Source organism: Octopus bimaculoides, chromosome 14 (assembly GCF_046866305.1).
Source record: "Octopus bimaculoides isolate indiv1 chromosome 14, ASM4686630v1, whole genome shotgun sequence".
Lineage (NCBI taxonomy): Eukaryota > Metazoa > Mollusca > Cephalopoda > Octopoda > Octopodidae > Octopus > Octopus bimaculoides.
The window spans coordinates 42,895,458-42,913,889 of NC_142941.1; the positions used below are offsets into that span (position 1 = coordinate 42,895,458).

Sequence of the window (18,432 nt, forward strand, 5' to 3'; positions counted from 1 at the left end):
TTAGAGAAAAATTTGTAGTTTAGAATCAGTAGTTCTTTGACTGCTATTTCTAAATTTTCAGTATGTTGGAGAAGCAACTCAATTGCTAATCCCTTATATTTATGATTAATTTACATATATGTAAACAAACGAATCTTGCTTGCTTGCAATGTTACTTGGTCAAACTGGTGCATAATGGGAAAATACTATGAATTAAGTTAATCCTGAAATGTTAATATGAACAGTAATGTGGTTTTCGAGATATTAGACATTTTCAGAGTATAAATACTCAAAACGGTGCATAAAAGGAAAATGTTCCAAAAATAATCTTCAACCTGAAAGGGAAGGAACCTTTATCTTTCTGTTAGACAGTGAGTTGACAACAAAACAAAAAACGACTTTTTTTTTACAGTAGATGTTTCTATTTTCGCTTTTGTTAAACACAATATTTTAATCATTTAGAAATATTTTTAAGTAAAGTTGATTTTAAAAATGTAAGTTGTTTGTACAAGTAGTATTTATATTTTAGCTTTCCTTAAACAGATAATATTTCAATGTCTTTTTTTAATTATTTTCAAGTGAATACTGTTACAATAATTTTTTTGGCATATTTAAAAAATATTCTAAAGTGAAAATGACTTTAAAAAGATAGTAAATCTTTCATAGAAGACCCGTTCATAACCTCAGTGTAAAATAGTTATTTTCGTGTGTATTCAACGTACCTCACCTCCAAAAATTTGGCTGCTATTTCTAGCACGCCCTGCTACCACGTAACAGCTATTTGTGATAAAGGACACGAAATAGCTGTTACGGGCTAACAGGGCGTGCAAGAAATAGCAGCCAAATCTTTCCTTTTCTGAGGAAAGGAGCCGTTTACACGTGATTTCGGTGTCACATTCATTGAAAACATGCTAAATAACCTGAAAAAGAAAACAAAACCCATGAAACAAAACTCCGTTGCTGGGAAACTCAGAGTTTTCCAGTGACCCGACGGGTCACAGATAGTCTAATATGTATGTATGTATGTATCTCACTTAAACTATGCACAGCAGGCAGAAAGTTGCCATCAAATAATCAGTGTTATATAGAATTTGGCAATTTCACATGTAAACACACGATGAAATAACAGGTTTGGCAATGTCAGAGTACATATCAGTTTGTACATCAAGCATTGTCATGCAGTGTAAATATAGCTGGGTCATAGAGTGTCTATACTGCAGAGGTAATAATTTTATTGTATGATCTTCTATACAGTTTCCATCTACAAATTCCACTCATAATGAATTCCATCTGCTAATTCCACAAACAAAACCATTTCCTTGGGTACTGAAATTCAATGACACTATGTAATTTCTGAACTCCTTGCACAAAATGTCTTTACCTTGCCAAAATCATGAAAATTTGGTAATAAAACATAGACATTACTTAGGTCATTCTAGAAACAATACTACAGTAGTAAGACAATACTGAATCACTACCAGCTGAACTATTGCTACAAATCTGAGAAAATATATATAAAAAGCTACTACACTTAGTTGCATTTATGAAAGAATTATAAATAGAAGAACAGGAGTACACATTATAGAGATGGTCATAGGGCTCAGAACATCCTAGTGCTGCCCTGTTCACAGTACAAAATTTCCTGTATGGAGACATCAGAAAAGAGACAAAGCATGTAGCACTAACTGAGAAACAAGGCAGTAATGCAAGAGTTAAATTCAACCCAATGGAAATTACTTGAATTCTTTAAATCGCTAAATATATTTGCTACTAGTAAGTGGTATTGTGGGTAAGAAATAAATCTTTGTATCAGGCAAACTTGATAAGTTTATCATGTGCAGGTGTAAATAGAGATGGCACTTCATGATAAATAAAGATTAATATGGTCTAATTGCTGTTTAATATAAACACAGAACAAATTTAGAATACTCTATAACAAGTCATTTTTATATTTAGATTATATTATTTTGAACTATTATTCCACCAAGGTCAACTTTGCCTTTTACAATTTTGGGGTCATTAAAATAAGTATCAGTTGAACACTGGGGTCAATGTAATCGACTTAACCCCTCCCTGAAATTGCTGACCTTGTGCCAAAATTTGAAACCAGTATTTCAAATTATTAACTTCTATAGAGATGAAACATTTGTGTTATGTTTACAGATTGATAACTAACATGTGCAGGCATAGCTGAGTGGTTAAAAAGCTGGCTTTGCAACCATGGGATTTTATGTTCAGTTCCACTGCACAGCATCTTGGGTAAATGTTTTCTAATACCAATGCCTTGTGAATAAATTTGGTAGAGGAAAACTGTGTGGAAGCCCATTGTGTGTGTGTATATATATATATATATATATATATATATATATACACACACATACAGATATAAATATGTGCATGTGTGTATCCATATATATAAATATATACATATGGATAAGTGAGAATGCATGGCTTAGTGATTATGGTATTTAGCTCATGATTGTGAGCTCGTGAGTTCAATTCCCAGTGGCATGTGTTCTTGAATAAGATCCTTTAGTTCACATTGCTCCAGTCCACCAACTGGCAAAAATGTGTAATATTTGTATTTCAAATGGCTAGCCTTGTCACATGCTTGCTGAAAACTACATTAAGGGTATGCATGATTGTGCAGTACTCAGCCACTTGCACGTTAACTTCACAAGCAGAGCTGTTCCAGTGAACTGATCAATTGGAACATTCATTGGAATAACTGATGGACTGCTACTTCAGTGTTAATTGCCCAGCTATCTATGCACCTCTCCAGTAGAGAGAAGGTATAAAAGGTGCCTGGAACTGACAGTGGAGACCATATTAAAAGGAGACTAAGGAGAAACAAAAATTGTGTTGAAGCTTCAGTTTGCAATCCTTGCATTTAAACTCATTGAAGAATACAACGCTAATGAGCAACAGAGATCAAAGTGATAGAGATATAGCCTTGATGCAAATATTTAAAGGAAAAAAAATCTCTGTATCTAAATATGATGTTAATTATAAAATGTCCTAAAAATTATATGCACAAATGTAAATAAACTCGAAAAAGATGAGGTCAGCAGTTACAAAACTTTGCTCAACTATTTGAAACAATGTCAGTCTGGTCTTCCTGGGCCTGTACATCATGATATTCAACAAGGAAATTATATAATTATTTTGGCAAGGAATAATAATTATGTCATTTTTTTTTTCTTGGAAGACATGAACATCGTGACATTTTATTTTCCTTCAATAAATTAAATCATGCCATTGTAAGAAATTGGTTATCATGAAGTTCAGCACTCAAATTATTTTTCATTCACTTCATTTGTTGTTTGCTTTTTGTGATATTGTTTGTTTTCATTTTTTTTAGAATTCTAAGATTTTTTTTTTTTCTTGTATTATTATTTCTTCACATTTCCACATGGCTTCCAATTTTTTTTTAAATTCCCATTATTTTTATGAAGATGTGGGTTAAGATTTGATTTCAGAGTCAGGAGGTTCAGATTACAGTTAGAAAAGAATTTTGAATGCATGGAAAAGCTTCTGTTTCTTCTCTCAAATAGTCAACTGAATATGACTAAGTGTAAATTTAAGACAGTTACATTAAGACAAATAAACAAATATTCAGTACTGACATATGAATAAAATCGATATTTAAAGCAGGAATGTGTAAACAAAGTTATTGAACTGGAATCACCATTCATACACATTCTTAAACATTATTCCTCCAACTCTTATTCCCTCACTCACTCTGTCTCTTTCTCTCTCTCAACACACACATACACACCATGTATTACACACAAACACATACACACCATATATTACGTACACACACATGCATGTATACATGCAAACTCAAATACACAGGTATACTGTTCTCTACACATCTATAGTTACAATAACTAGTAACATTGTCAATGTTGCATCCCAGAATCTCAGGATGTTTTAAGTTTCACAACATACATCCTCATGTATCACTTAACATACATCCTCATGTCATACATCGTACATCCTCACTTCCCCTATGATGATCAACCCAAAGCTTGTGCCCAAATGCACTCAACTCACCCTGCCACTCACTGGTTTTTTAGCCAGAGACATCTACATACTTTCTCAGCAACCTCCTCATTGTTCTTGATGGGGTTTTTTTCAAACACATTTCTGTAATACTCAGGACTCTGTAGCCCTTACTAAAAGAACAAGCTTTAATTCTGTGGCTAACTAGTTTAACAAGAGTGTAAGCTGCCCTGGACAGCCCTTCAGTTTTCTGTCTGTGGGCCCTCAGAAAAAATACATATTGCCCACAGCAAACTCAAAAGTGGTGCTTCCCCCATAAAATTGCCACTCAGTTCTGACTGTCCTCTTCACCATCTTCTAACTAGGGTAGTGCTTTGGCTACCAACTTTACTGGCAAACACATGGTTGTGTATATAGATCTTTCTTTTGTCTTTAAGTCATTAGACTGTGGCCAAATTTTTAGCCCAAGAAATTGACATTGGTTCTTCTTTTCTTTTTTTGCTTAAGTCTGGTACTTATTCTGTCAGCTTCTTTTGCCAAACTGCTAAGTTACAAAAAGCACCAGCACTGGTCATCAAGCAGTGTTGGGGAACAAACACAGATAGAATGACACTCCCATCTCTCTCTCTATATATATATATGTGTGTCTGTGTATATATATCATCATCATAATTTAATAACTGTTGTCCATGCTGGCTAAGCATGAAAGTGGTAACAAACACAGTGCAGTGAGAACAAAACAGTAAAAACAAATGGTGAGGGCTGTTAAGCCAAGACGATGTGAAGTGCTGAACACTGGAAAAACGAACTTTGAGAAGAGACAGAGAAGAGCAAATCTTATCTTTAGGAAGGAAGTGGAAGAAAGAGAGAATGGCCGTTAGTCACGTGAGATCAACGAGAGAATCAAGGAGGAAGAGTGAGAGAGAGAGAGAGGGAGTGAATGGTAAAGGGGAGAGGAGAAGAATAGGGAAAGGGTTGGAGAGAAAAATAGAAAGGAAGAACAAGAGAGAGAGAGATAGACAGAAAAGAGATAGAATAAGAGTGTGCATCGTAATTATTAAGATAAAACTTACTTGGAAAAAGATGCGTGGCGTTGTTCGAAAAAAATGTTCGTTTTCTATGTTTTTGTTTCTCATTCTGTCCACGTTTTTTTTTATGTCCTGTACCCATATATGTATGTATATATACATATATATATGTAGGTATGTACATATATGTATATATGCATATATTTATATATTATTTATGTTATTATATGATCGAACGCCACACGTCCTTTTCCAAGTAAGTTTTATCATAATGATTACGATGTGCACTCTTATTCTATCTCTTTTCTGTCTATCTATCTCCCTATCTTGTTCTTCTTCCTTTCTGTTTTTCTCTCTCACCCTTTTCCTATTCTTCTCCTATCCCCTTCACCGTTCTCCCTCTTTCTCTCTCATTGATCTCACGTGACTAACAGCCATTCTCGCTTTCTTCCACTTCCTTTCTAAAGACAAGACATGCTTTTATCTGTCTCTTCTCAAAGTTCGTTACTCCAGAATTCAGCACTTCACATCGTCTTGGCTTAACAGCCCTCACCGTTCGTTTTTACTGCTTTGTTCTCACTTCCCTGTTTTTGTTACTACTTTCACCCCCGACAAAAGATCCCCAATTTTATTTAATTTGCTTTTGCAGGAAGGACTGTTTTAACGAAGTCGCATCTTGTCCTTACCTTCGAATCGCAGAGTAGATAAAACAGGGGAAAACTGATGAAGGGAATGTTCTTTATGTTGCATGCCTCGTTTCTCTGTTTGTTTGTTTCTTATTTTCGTTGTTCGAGAAAAAGTTCGTTTTCTATGTTTTTGTTTATCATTCTGTCCACATTTTTTTGATGTCCTGTACCCATATATGTATGCATATCAATATCTATAAAACACAAGATGTTTGTGTGTGTGTGTACGTGAATGTGGGTTATGCACGTCCACAAATTAGAACGCATGTCGCTCCAATTTTAGGAGGACATTGTTCATGACCCTATCTGTGTTTTTGTCAACTTTTTCTCTCAGAGGCACCCGCGTATAGCTGTAAAAATCGATAAAGTTTTACCAATTTTGAAGTTTGACATGGCGAAGTCAAATCTGTGCGTACACGCGTGAAGGAGAGAGAGAGAGAGAGAGAAAGAAAGAGAGAGAAAGAAAGAGAGAAAGAAATAGTGTGTTTGTGACAAGGGGAGAAACATAGTTTGCCAAGCGTCTAAAAAAAAAATTAAAAAGTGGAAGAGGGAGACAAAGCGGCTAAGGAAAAAAAAATTTCTCTCACCAAGACAGCGTCTAGCAAAAAATAAAAAAAAGGAACGAACAAGTGGAAGAAGGAGACAGCGTATTACGAAAGAAAATGTAGCTAAGGAAGACAGAGTAAAATGCATTGTTTTCTTAAACATGAGATATAGTTTCAAATATAAGATGTTTTTGAAAGACACTATATTCTATAAGATTATATATACTTTCTCACACAACAATTCAAATATATTTATTTTAAATCGTTCATCTTCCCCCGTCTCACTCTCACACATACGCACATATACTACTTTGGGAGCGAAAGAGTTTTGTTTATATTTCACAACTATGAAACAAAAACGTATGTAACAATTTGTCAGTCCCCCCCCCCCCCAACTCGCTTTTCGGACCACAAAAACGGTTTGGTAATTTTTCAGATTAACACCCGCACGATTTTCACTAGGGTGTTACGATTAGGATTAGGGTTACGGTTTTAGGGTCAGAGTTAGGGTTAAGGTTAGAGTTAACCTAGAAGGGACAGGCCCCTTATTTTTTGGTTAAGGTTGTTGGTAAGCTTTCCTAAGTTACTCCAATCCAGATCCCCAATGCAAACCTTCAGATCAACCTTTTCAATGAGTGAAAATAACCAATAAACTGATTCCTTATGAGATTTCCCAATCAAATTGCCAGCAAACCATTTTCAGCCAAACCAATTTCAACGGATTTCGCTCAAATCTGATGTCGATGTTACTTATTTTGGTTTGAAATAAAGCACTTAATCATTTAATAATCATAGCTAAATCCCGAGCAGCGCCGGGCTATACTGCTAGTATACATATATGTGTAGGTATGTACATATATGCATATATTTATATATTATTTATATTATTATATGATCAAATGCCACCCATTCTTTTCCAAGTATACAATTTATATATATATATATATACATACATATAAGCACTCAGCTCAACTGTCAGTTAATACATTTTGAAATCTGATGATCACTACGAACATATGAAAGAGCTGATTGAACTTTGGGTATTATTGAATTCTTTTTTTAATGTTTAGCATACTCTTTTACCGCCTTTAGTCGAGCAAATCTACCCCAGGACTTATTCTTTGTAAGCCTAGTACTTATTCTATCGGTCTCTTTTCGAACCGCTATGTTACGGGGATGTAAACACACCAGCATTGGTTGTCAAGCAATGTTAGGGGGACACACACACACACACACACACACACATATATATATATACGACAGGCTTCTTTCAGTTTCCATCTACCAAATCCACTCACAAGGCTTTAGTCAGCCCGAAGCTATAGTAAAAGACACTTGCCTAAGGTGCCATGCAGTGGGACTGAACCCGGAACCATGTCGTTGGGAAGCGAGCTTCTTACAACACACAGTCACGTCTGTGTCTCCACACACCCTCCTGCATTTGCATGTTATGAGTATATTTTAAAAAAACACATTACCAACCTTGCTGCACATTGTGGTTGAAACCAGAACCATGAGAATGCTAAGAGAACTTTCGAACCTCACTGCTATTCACTCTTTATTATTCATTAAAAATGGAAGATCACTGTGTGTATGAAATCATTATAGATTTTATTGTTTTTGACTTATTTCATTTCAAATATCTCACTTTCTTTTCTATTGAAAGTTAGTAGCAGCATTTGACAAATTCAATGTAACAGTCTTCAATACTTATCTACAAAACTTGGCTAGTAAATTGATAAATTGTTTACATATCTGTTTCCATTATTCTGTCCAGCTAATAACTTTCCTCAATATATTTTATTTAACCAACAGCTTCAGACCAAACCAAACCAGACCATACTAAAGTTCGAAATGGATGAAAACTTTTAAAAAGAACTTCGATGTAAAGTAATCAGAACTTGTTAGTGTAGATACTTTTCATTGTTCGGTTTATAGTTTCTAGAAGATATAAATATAAAGATGCAGAATAATTGAGAATTGGAAATGGTAAAAGTAGGTAAAATGGATTAACAAGAATATAAAATCTGATGTTGTGGTCATGATTAAAATGATAAGGTTAGTTATGGCTATAGATGTATTGAGTTGTATGAGAAAATAGATTCTTTCTATGAAATATTACTCAATTTTAATAGAGGTGGTTGTAGAAACTGAAGATTTATAGATTTGGAAGAAAACAATACAAGCTTTAAACTTCATGATGGTTATACAAGAAAAGACAAGAATAAAGTCATTAAAAAATGTCAATGTAGTCTCATAGCTTCAAGGCAGAATAGGCTTAATGCTTTTTCCATTTTAGATTTTACTTGTTTCAGTCATTGGACTGCAGCAATACTGGAACTCCACCTTGAAGAATTTTAGTCAAATTAACCCCCAGTACCTTAGACTCTTTTATTTATTATTTTTTTCTCTTAAAAAAAAAAAAATGCTGGTGCTTATTTTTTTGCTCCTTTTGCTGAACAGCTAATTTAATAGGGACATAAACAAACCAACAGCAATGGTGGCTTCAGTGTTGGGAAATGACAGACAGATAGACACACACACAGCAAGCTTCCACACAGCTTTAATCTACCAAATTCACTCACATAGCATTGGTCAGCCTAGAGCTATAGAAGAAGACACTTCTCAAGATATTGTGCAGTGGGACTGAACCCAAACTACAGTGGTTGCAAAGCAAGCTTCTTAATACCATAGTTATGCTTGTGCCTGTAGTGCACAAGACGTTTCTTTTTACTTGTGAAGGGAGCAGCAGTGACCATAGTTTTTACAGGCCATTCAAGACAAGTAAAACCGATGCTATTAGTGTCCCTCTTGAACCTGTAGGAAATATATGAAGAGTGGGTGAATTCTAGAGGGACGACATTACTAGATAGAAAGGCCTGTATGTTGTGATTATTGCAAAGTCTTGGGTATTGGACACATGGGTCATGAGAGGGTGAGAAACATGTGAGACAAGTTTGCCTCAATGAAAGGATCATAAACCCAGCCAGATCCAAGAAGCAGAGGGTATTATGGTTGTAGTCAGTAAGAGAGAGAGAGACAGAAGACAGACAAAGGACAGCTCAGCAATTAGCCAGCAACTGGAGCATAACTGTGAAGAAATTTATACCAAAGTTAGATGGTTTTTGTGGATGTAGTCTAAGATATTTGTGTGTGTGTGTGTGTGCACCAACAACACCTCGTCTGTAAGATCTTTGCAGAAAATTAATAACTGTTGAGGATTCAAGTATTTTCTGTGGATTTCAGATTTTATGATTGTACTTTTGATCATTTGACTCGGTGATGTGCTGTGTTTTTGAGCAAAACACTCCATTTCTCACTGCTCCAGTCCACTCAACTCGTAAAAATTAGTAATCTTGCAGCAGACCAGTGAGCATCCTGTCCAGCAAGCAATATATACACCAGAGAAACCAGGTGGATGCTCCTTATGGAGTAATGTGGACTATTCATAAACCTCTAGGCAAAGCAATGTAACTAGGGCTCCTATATACACAATAGCATACATAGATTTGTATAAGGCCTCTAAACTCATGGAGCCCTCAGACAGCTACACGGTGCACTCATGTCTTAAGATGGCACTACTTCTACGCATAAACTATACTATATGAAGAATGTGAAGTTATGCACTTTGGCAGTATGAAGGATATGAAAAGACGTGCTTAAGAACATGGTTTTGATCACCTGCTAAGCTGGTCTGTCACAGGATTACTAATTTTTACTAGCTGACTGGACTCTGAGCTGTCTTGGATCGGTTAGAAGTGAATTACCCTTGCTGCAAGGGATAGTTTGTATAAAACTAATAGAACTATGACCTGTTAACTGATCTGAAATGACATTGATTACAGAATGTCAGAGATATTGCATAATATGGAGTTAGGTTGAAAACTTATAGGGAAAACATGTTTTAATTGTTAAGAAATCATGCTGGAGACTATGAATACGAAAAATATTCTTTCAACAAACAACTAATCTAATTTAATGAGAAAATGACTTGGAACCATAAAAGCATTTCGAACTGAAAGAACTACTTAATTGATGCAAAACAGAAAAAAATCAGGTAGCTGAAAGAATAGTCTACATTAACTGACATTTTAAAGCCATTTTTCCTGCTAAAGATAATGTTCTCCTTGCAAGTCCCATCACATTTTTCACTATTTTGAATCATGCTAATCCTGATTCTCTTTTCAAGGAAATATTGCACATCTGGACACTTTTCCTATTGCCAACCCTTTAAGGAACTTCTTATGGTACAGGGGGATTTGGTGAACTTGTTACTTGTTAAAAAACTGGGATAAATATAAAAGTGATCACTAACAGTATTTGGGGTCTAACCTTGGTAGAATTGACTTCAATTTATTATTGATAGCTATTTCTTTGGGTTGTGATTTCTAATTCCCAACCAATAAAAGTTGTTCCCTCTTGGATCTGTTTGCAGTTCCTGTGACTTGTAGATATTGTGCTTCAACCCCTTGCCTCCCAGAAGTTGTTGCAAGTTTATTGCTGTATGTAACAGCATTAAGTGGAGACTCCAATATAGTTTCCCAACAATACCCTCAACCTAGGATCCTACTGTGTATCCCTTGTTAACCCACAAACTGGACGATGTGATATGGTTATTTTCTAATACTTACATTTTGCAGTTTTTGATGATTTTATTGATGCCAAGCTGATGTTTTTGCTAAAACCATCACATAAAGAATGGTAGGAAGTTTACAAGGTCTCCATCACTAGTAAGAAAAAAAACAAGGAAGTTACTCCAAGACCAGAGTCCTAACTCAAATGCTTGCCATAGAGAGGACACTGCTAGAGAGATACAAATGATATTAAAATAAGCAAAAGATTAAGTCTATTAATTAAGAACAAAAGCAATCTTTTTGACAGAATTCCACATAATTTCAATTTATCAAATGTTGCTCATAAGATTTTCATTGACCCAAAGCTCTGGTAGAAAATGCATGGTTTGGTGATTAGAGTGTTGAGCTCACAATCATGAGGTAGTGAGTTCGATTACCGGATCAGGCTGTGTGTTGTGTCTCTGAGCAAGGCACTTTATTTCACTATGTTTCTGTTCAGTCAGCTGTAGAAATGAGTTGCGATATCACTGGTGCCAAACTATATTGGCCTTTTCCTTTCCCTTGGATAACATCGATGGCATGGAGTGGGGAGGCTGGTATGCATGGGTAACTGCTGGTCTTTCATAAACAACCTTGTCCGGACTTGTTCCTCAGAGGGTCACTTTCTAGGTACAATCCTATATTCGTTCATGACCAAACCTGTAATCATATAGTTGTGATGCAAGTTTCTTAACCACACAGCCATATCTTTGACTATTTTATTACCAAAAGATGACAAGTAATAGATCTTCTGTAATTTATATTCTGTGCATTAATAACATTGAGCTAATTCATGTCTCTTCTTTCTTTTTCTGACCTATTTTTATATGTCCATTAACTCCTTAGCATTTGAAATAACCATATTAGGCCTAAATATTTATGTTTAAATCAGTCAGATCTGACCTATCACACATACCCTACAATCCTAAGAATAAATAATCACATCATCAAAATAAGTTATAATTAATTCAAAGTAATGGGAATAAATAAAGCATTACATTTGGCAGAATAATGTGAATACTAAAAGCTTGAATCCAAGCTTGTCCTGGTTTCTGTGGTATTTAACTGACTAAGAAGGCAAGATTTCCTCTTGAACCAGTCTATTAAAATGTCAACTACCCACTAGGTACTGTTGATAACCATTTTCAGCTGGGTAGATTGAAGCCATGTGAAATTAATGCTTTCTTCAAAGACTCAATGAGTTGCATGGTCATAGAATTGAACCCCAAGTTTAATGACAGTAAGACCAACATCATGTTTCTTTACCAGCTGGTTCACAGAAGAGAAGGAAATGAATTTGATAAGGTATTGACCTTCGTGAATGCAAAATCTAACTTGCACTTTGCCAGAGAATGAGGAAGAAAGAAAGAAAGATAGAGAGAGAGGTGATCACAATGATTCTGAACAAGTAAGATATTAATCTAATTGTTTTATAGCATTTAGTCTGACACAGTACTTAACTATTATGTTTATATCTGCAGCCCCTCTCAGATTGTCAATGCATTATCCATTGTCATTATGAGAAGCTACAATATATCAACTCACCTCCTCTAAGAGGTATTCATATCATTAATACAATATAGCACGATATCAATAACAGATACCACAGAGACGATTTGACAACAGACAAAAGATTTTCTGCAAACCAATACTGAATATTATTTTACAACAACTACACCAATAACTAATAACATATCGACAACATAAGATCTAATAAATATGTACGGAAAGATGCATCTGTCTATATACATGTGTGTGTGCTTGTCTCTGTGTATGTGTATGTATACCTATGTCTATGGATATACATATATATATATATATATATATATATATATATATATATATACATAAACATGTATGTGCATATATATATATATATATATATATACATACATATATATATATATATCCATATATATATATATCCATATATATATATATATATCCATATATATATATATATCCATATATATATATATATATATATATATATATATATATATATACACATATATATATATATACATACACACACACACACACACACACACACACACACACACACATATATGTAGATATATGTATTGCCTTGAGATATAACTAAAAAGAAAATTCAGTAATAGAAAAGCAAAAATCAATTAATTTTTAATTTAGTGGTTGAGAGGAAGAACAAGGAATGCATTGAATAAAGCAAGACCGGCTGTAGTTAGAGAAGTGGTGATGGAAGAGATAATCATGTGTCTTCACACTGTAACCAAGTGTGGAAGAATAAGAAGGAGGAAACTTGAGTTGATAACTAATCAAAAGAAAGCAACGACTGCATTTAGAGAAGTAAAAAAAAAATTTAAGAATATAGATTTGTAAGTCTATTGTTTTGGATAAGATGGAGTAACAGAAAGAAGAGAGACAGAGAAAGGGAGAGAGAGAATAAAAATATTAAAGTTCTAATGGTGTTATTTCATTGAACAGTTGTCACCAGCTTTCATTACCATTTGCCCACTCTTCATGCACGCAAATGTGAAAATATTCATGAAAAATATTTATGAAATTAATTTTATTGATATTACTCAGCCTTTTGTTTTTAGTACCTGAGAAAAGAAATAAAAAAGTAATTTTAAACTGTAGCTTAACGTTCTAAGCACATTGGCTGTGTGGTTACATGACAGACGAAGTTGTAAAAAATTGGAGAAAGTAAATTGTAGAGATGACAAAAAAAAAAAAAAACGGGAGCCTGAGAAAACTTACGGTGACTTGTTATAAGAAAAATTATGCAGTGAAGTTCATGAGTTTCAAAAAAAATTGTATCCCATTTTTTTCTAAATTGACTCTTTATCTCACAGATGAAGAAGGCTCAACTCTGAAATGTTAAATTCCTCTTTTCTAGACTAGAATTTCGTTGATTAACTCTTTAACATTCAGATTATTCTGTCAGATGTCATGCTTAATTATTCCCATTGTTTTTAATTAAACTTGAATTATCTCATAACTTTCAGATTTTGATGGTGCGATTGTTTATTTTTAGAATGACTTTGTATGGTAGGTGTGAGAGACCAGATCCGGTCAGTTTGAGCATAAAATATATAGAATATTTGGGCCTGATATGGTCGGTTTAAATACTAAAGGGTTAAATCATCACAAGTTCAAATTTTTCTACAGTCGTTTGGTTGTGTCTTTAAGAAATTAGATGAAAGTTATGCTTGTTGTATTTTTCCTGATTGACAATATGTTCCACTTCTATTTAGTGTTACGTTGATAGCAATAGGAAAAACATTTAGCCATAAAAACATTGCTTTAATAAAAACAATATTAGCATATTAATATATAAAAGTAGAAGTGGAACAGTAAAGAATAACTCTTTCATGTGATTATTTTTATGTGCAAGAAAGCATTCTTTTATAATGAAATACAGGAGATGTAAGAATATATTTCTGTAAAGGCGAGTACTCAGAATAATATCAAAATCTCTTGCACTTAGTTTTAGTGTAAATAGAGTTGATAGATAAAAGCAAGCTACTTGAATACACAGCAAAATACATGAAGAGAATTTGAAACAATAACATATGAGGTAGCTGTCCAATAACTTGACTAAAATTAAAACTTGAACTAAAATTAAAAATTTTTTTGAGAAAATTATTGGAATTAAGTGAAGTGAAATGGCTTGTATCAAAAATCAAAAATAGGTTGCTGACTTGGCTTCACTGGATTTCCTTAACAATTATATATTTCTAGTGAGAAATATTGCAAATAATTTTATGATAATGCAATCTTTATCATGGGTATTATCAAAGAAGAATTTTAGTTCAACATAAACTCAGAACAAAGAGTAACATTTGATCTCTCATGTGTAAGTATAATAGGAAAATATATTTTAGGTAATATTGAACTGAGGCTATTAGTTCAAACAGAAGATGTAAGCTTAATGTCAACTCTTGAAAAGTAATTAAACAAAGATGGCAATTAAAGAAATCAATCAATACATCATAGACATTTGGAGAACAAAATATCTTTCATAACTTATATCTAATCGAAATCATAGGTTTATAAGTTTTCTATGAAATTAATGACTAATTATTCTATTCAGTAGCTATGTGTAAGGGTTATTTCTATATTATATACAATATGCAGAGGTGAAATGATAACAGACAGCTTCAGCTACAAATCTAATGAGTCATAGATTTCTAGTCTTTGCAGGAATTTTATTGTGTCTCTGGGCAAAGTATTTCAACATACATTCCATAGTTTCTTTTAGTTTTGAGGAATAGTTCATTATTCGTTTGGAAATGTTACTATGATAACGGTGTTCTATCTAGGGAGAAATTAATCTCAGTGCTCCTGAATTTGGAGCTGAAGCAAAATCATTCTGAACTGATATGGTTTATAATACTTTTGTGCTTGAAATATAAAAGATAAATTAAAATGAAACTATCTTATTTAATTTTTCTTAATTCATTATAATAAGATAAGAATAGGTACATGTTTCTAATTTATTTTCATTTTAATCAATAGTTGTAAAAGTACATTCTCAATAAAAATGGCAAATAATATATTTGAAATAAAACAGTAATGATATTTAGAATTGGTAAAATTCTGAAATATATTGTGTATGGAATTTAGTTTTCTTTTTCTTTTGTTTTTGTGCTGTGATATAATAAATAATACCTGATGCAATATATTCCTGATGGTTTGGAATTCACCTCTTAGTTGAAGAAAGAAAATAAAAGCATTGTGGCATTTGATAGAGACTCTCAAATAAATAAAATAGAAAATGAGATAATTTCAAAAAATTTTGTATTTGTTTATTTACTCATTTAAAAAATATTTTTTTACGGTTTTACTTGTTTCAGTCATTTAACTGTGGCCATGTTGGGGCACCACCTTCAGAGAGATTTAGTCAAATGAATCGAACCTAGAACTTATTTTTTTAAGCCTAGTACTTACTCTATCTGTCTCTTTTGCCAAACTGCTAAGATACAGGGATGTAAACACACCAACACTGGTTGTCAAGCAATATGAGGAACAAAGACACACACACATAGATATATATGAATACATATATATGTATATGTGACTGGCTTCTTTCAGTTTCCATCTACCAAATCCACTCACAATGCTTTGGTCTGCCCGAGGCTATAGTGGAAGACACTTGCCCAAGGTGCCAACGCAGTAGGACTGAACCCTGGATCATGTGGTTGGGAAGCAAGCTTCTAACCACACAGCCACGCTTGCCTGATTTCACATTCCAGATTGCAGCAACACTGGGACACCACTTTCAAGGGAATAGTTGATTAGTAAGCAATTTCTTAATTTCTATTGATTCTTTTTCTGCAGATGGAACAGCCAATTCACCTGTGTCTTCTTTCTCACGACAAACACTTTTGTTTTTGATTAGTTTTCTTTCAATTTCAGGTTTTGCTTCCAGGTCTGGAGTTTCTGTTTTAATTCTTCCACAGATTCTGCTTTAAGGGCTAAGTTATCAGCATACAGGGGTTCCCAAGGAACAGCTAGTCTTAAACTCCTCTATAATTTCCAGATAATTTATGCATCTCTGATGGCCTGGCTGCTTTCTTACTTTCATATCTTTTTATCATTTTAGCAACCATATTGCAGTAAATTTGAAAGGCTGGTTTCACTGTTGAATTTATTTGTGTTAGAGTTTCTCTTTCCTTTACATTCTCCCCATTTAGCAACCTCTCACAGAAGCACTTCCATGCCACTTAAAAGCACCCACTCCACACTGTAAAGTGGTTGGTGTTCAGAAGGGCATCCAGCTGCAAAAACCTTGCAAAAACTAACCTCGCCTGTACTTGTGCCATGTAAAAAGCACTACTCACCTTGCCTGTGCTTGAGCCACGAAAAAAATCAGTAAGTCCACTCCAGTAAGTCTAGTATGGAAGGCAGACATTAAATGATGATGACACTGACTAGTAATGCAGAAAGACTTGGCTCATCTGACCCTCATGTCTCAGAACATATGCAAATTTCTTAACTCTTAGCCTCTTTACTAGCTATTTGATATTTTGCTCTGCTGCCCCGATGTTTCCAAGTCAGTCTTTTTGCAGTTATTGGTCATGTTTACATTACTGTTTCACCACTTCATTACCTTGTGTTTGCAAGGACTATCCACCAACTGCAGGTTTGGTCTGCAGCTGGTGCATGGTCCCCGTAGATCCCAGTAGATTTTGCCATGAAAACTGCTAGTTTTTTCTCTGTTACAACTCACTATCTCCTCTTTACTACCGTAATTGTTAGTTAACAACTCTCTGAGTATACGACAGACAGAAGACTCTTTCAACTTTCCGGCCTTATTTCTCCAAATTTCCTTTTATTTCTGAAGTCAAAGAAGTCTTTATTTCGAAGTCACTAGCCACTAATCTATGTTGGGAGGTTTAATCTTCACCAAGAAAGACTTGATATTTATAGACAGCCACCTATCCCATTTTCTGGTGAGAATAACATCTATCAGGCTTGTCTGCTCACCTGACTGGCTAAGGATCAGTTGGCAGGTGGATTTCCTGAAATTTATGTGGTAGATCATTTGCAGCACAGATTTCCAAGACATTTTAAAGCCCCCCTTATTTCTTGAACCAAACCTTGAATTTCCAAACAAAGAAGAAATAATAATAATAAACCTTTCTGCTATAGGTACAAGACCTGAAATTTTGGTGGAGGGGAATAGTCGATTATGTCGGCCCCAGTGTTTCACTGGTACTTAATTTGTCAACCCTGAATGGATGACATGTAAAATCAACCACAGTGGAATTTGAACTCAGGATGTAAAGACATGAAATACCGCTAAGCATTTCAACCAATGTGCTAACAATTCTGCCAGCTCACCACCTTAATAATAACAATAATATTAATAATAGTAATAATAAGGCTAAAGTTCCATCATCATCAGTACCACCATCATCACTACCATCATCATCATTTTAACATCTAGCTTTCCAAGCTTACATGACTCAGGTGGAAGTGGTTGAGACTGATGTTTTTCAGAGGCAGATACTCTTGCTCGGAGATAAATAAGATACAATGGTTTCTTTCTTCTTTTGTTTTTGTTGGTTTTTTTGAATTTACAAAACAAATCTGGTCGAACAATTCTGATAACTGGAAAGCTAAAATAATTCTTTAAAATTTATTTCTTTAAAGAGCCAAGATATAGAATGTCTCAATTTCAAATATATGCCAATGTCTTAATATTTTTCTATATCGATTTTTGTCTTTTCCTTCTGTTTACTGGGTAAAACATTCTACACGTAAAAGACTTCCTTCTCTTATTTCACAAACACTTCAGAGAATGATTTGAAAGAAAACACTGTACTATTTTACATGCTCGAATCAGAATATTTCTAACAGTCTATAAAATTGACAAAAATCCTAACAAATATCTGCAAGCAATTTCAGATTTGATGTTTGCTTTTCAATAAAATTCAGAATAATTGATAATGTATTTTTCTTTATTTCATCTCAGAGATAAATATTATTTATCAAAGTACTTGACAACTAGTATGTTGTGGCTAGAGTGCACAAATGCTTAAAAGAATCATGTAGTTAATTGAATATACAGAAAAGATCA

The 18,432-nt window shown here is 34.0% G+C and overlaps 1 protein-coding gene and 1 long non-coding RNA gene across 6 annotated transcripts in view; one reads left to right on the top strand and one right to left on the bottom strand.

Moving 5' to 3' along the window:
- The window catches only part of LOC128249443 (uncharacterized), a 255,980-nt gene that overhangs the window by 133,993 nt on the left and 103,555 nt on the right, over positions 1 to 18,432 (top strand). Inside the window, exon 1 of one of the 4 annotated variants that reach the window (XR_016244317.1) lies at positions 5,059 to 5,569. The exons of 2 other annotated variants lie outside the window; for them this stretch is intronic. This is a non-coding gene — a long non-coding RNA (uncharacterized LOC128249443). Of the gene's footprint in view, positions 1 to 5,058; positions 5,570 to 18,432 lie in introns of those variants that run through there. One more of the 4 variants, XR_016244316.1, reaches the window with a different exon arrangement.
- The window catches only part of LOC106880364 (protocadherin beta-15), a 69,613-nt gene that overhangs the window by 28,432 nt on the left and 22,749 nt on the right, over positions 1 to 18,432 (bottom strand). The gene's annotated exons all lie outside the window — the stretch shown is intronic.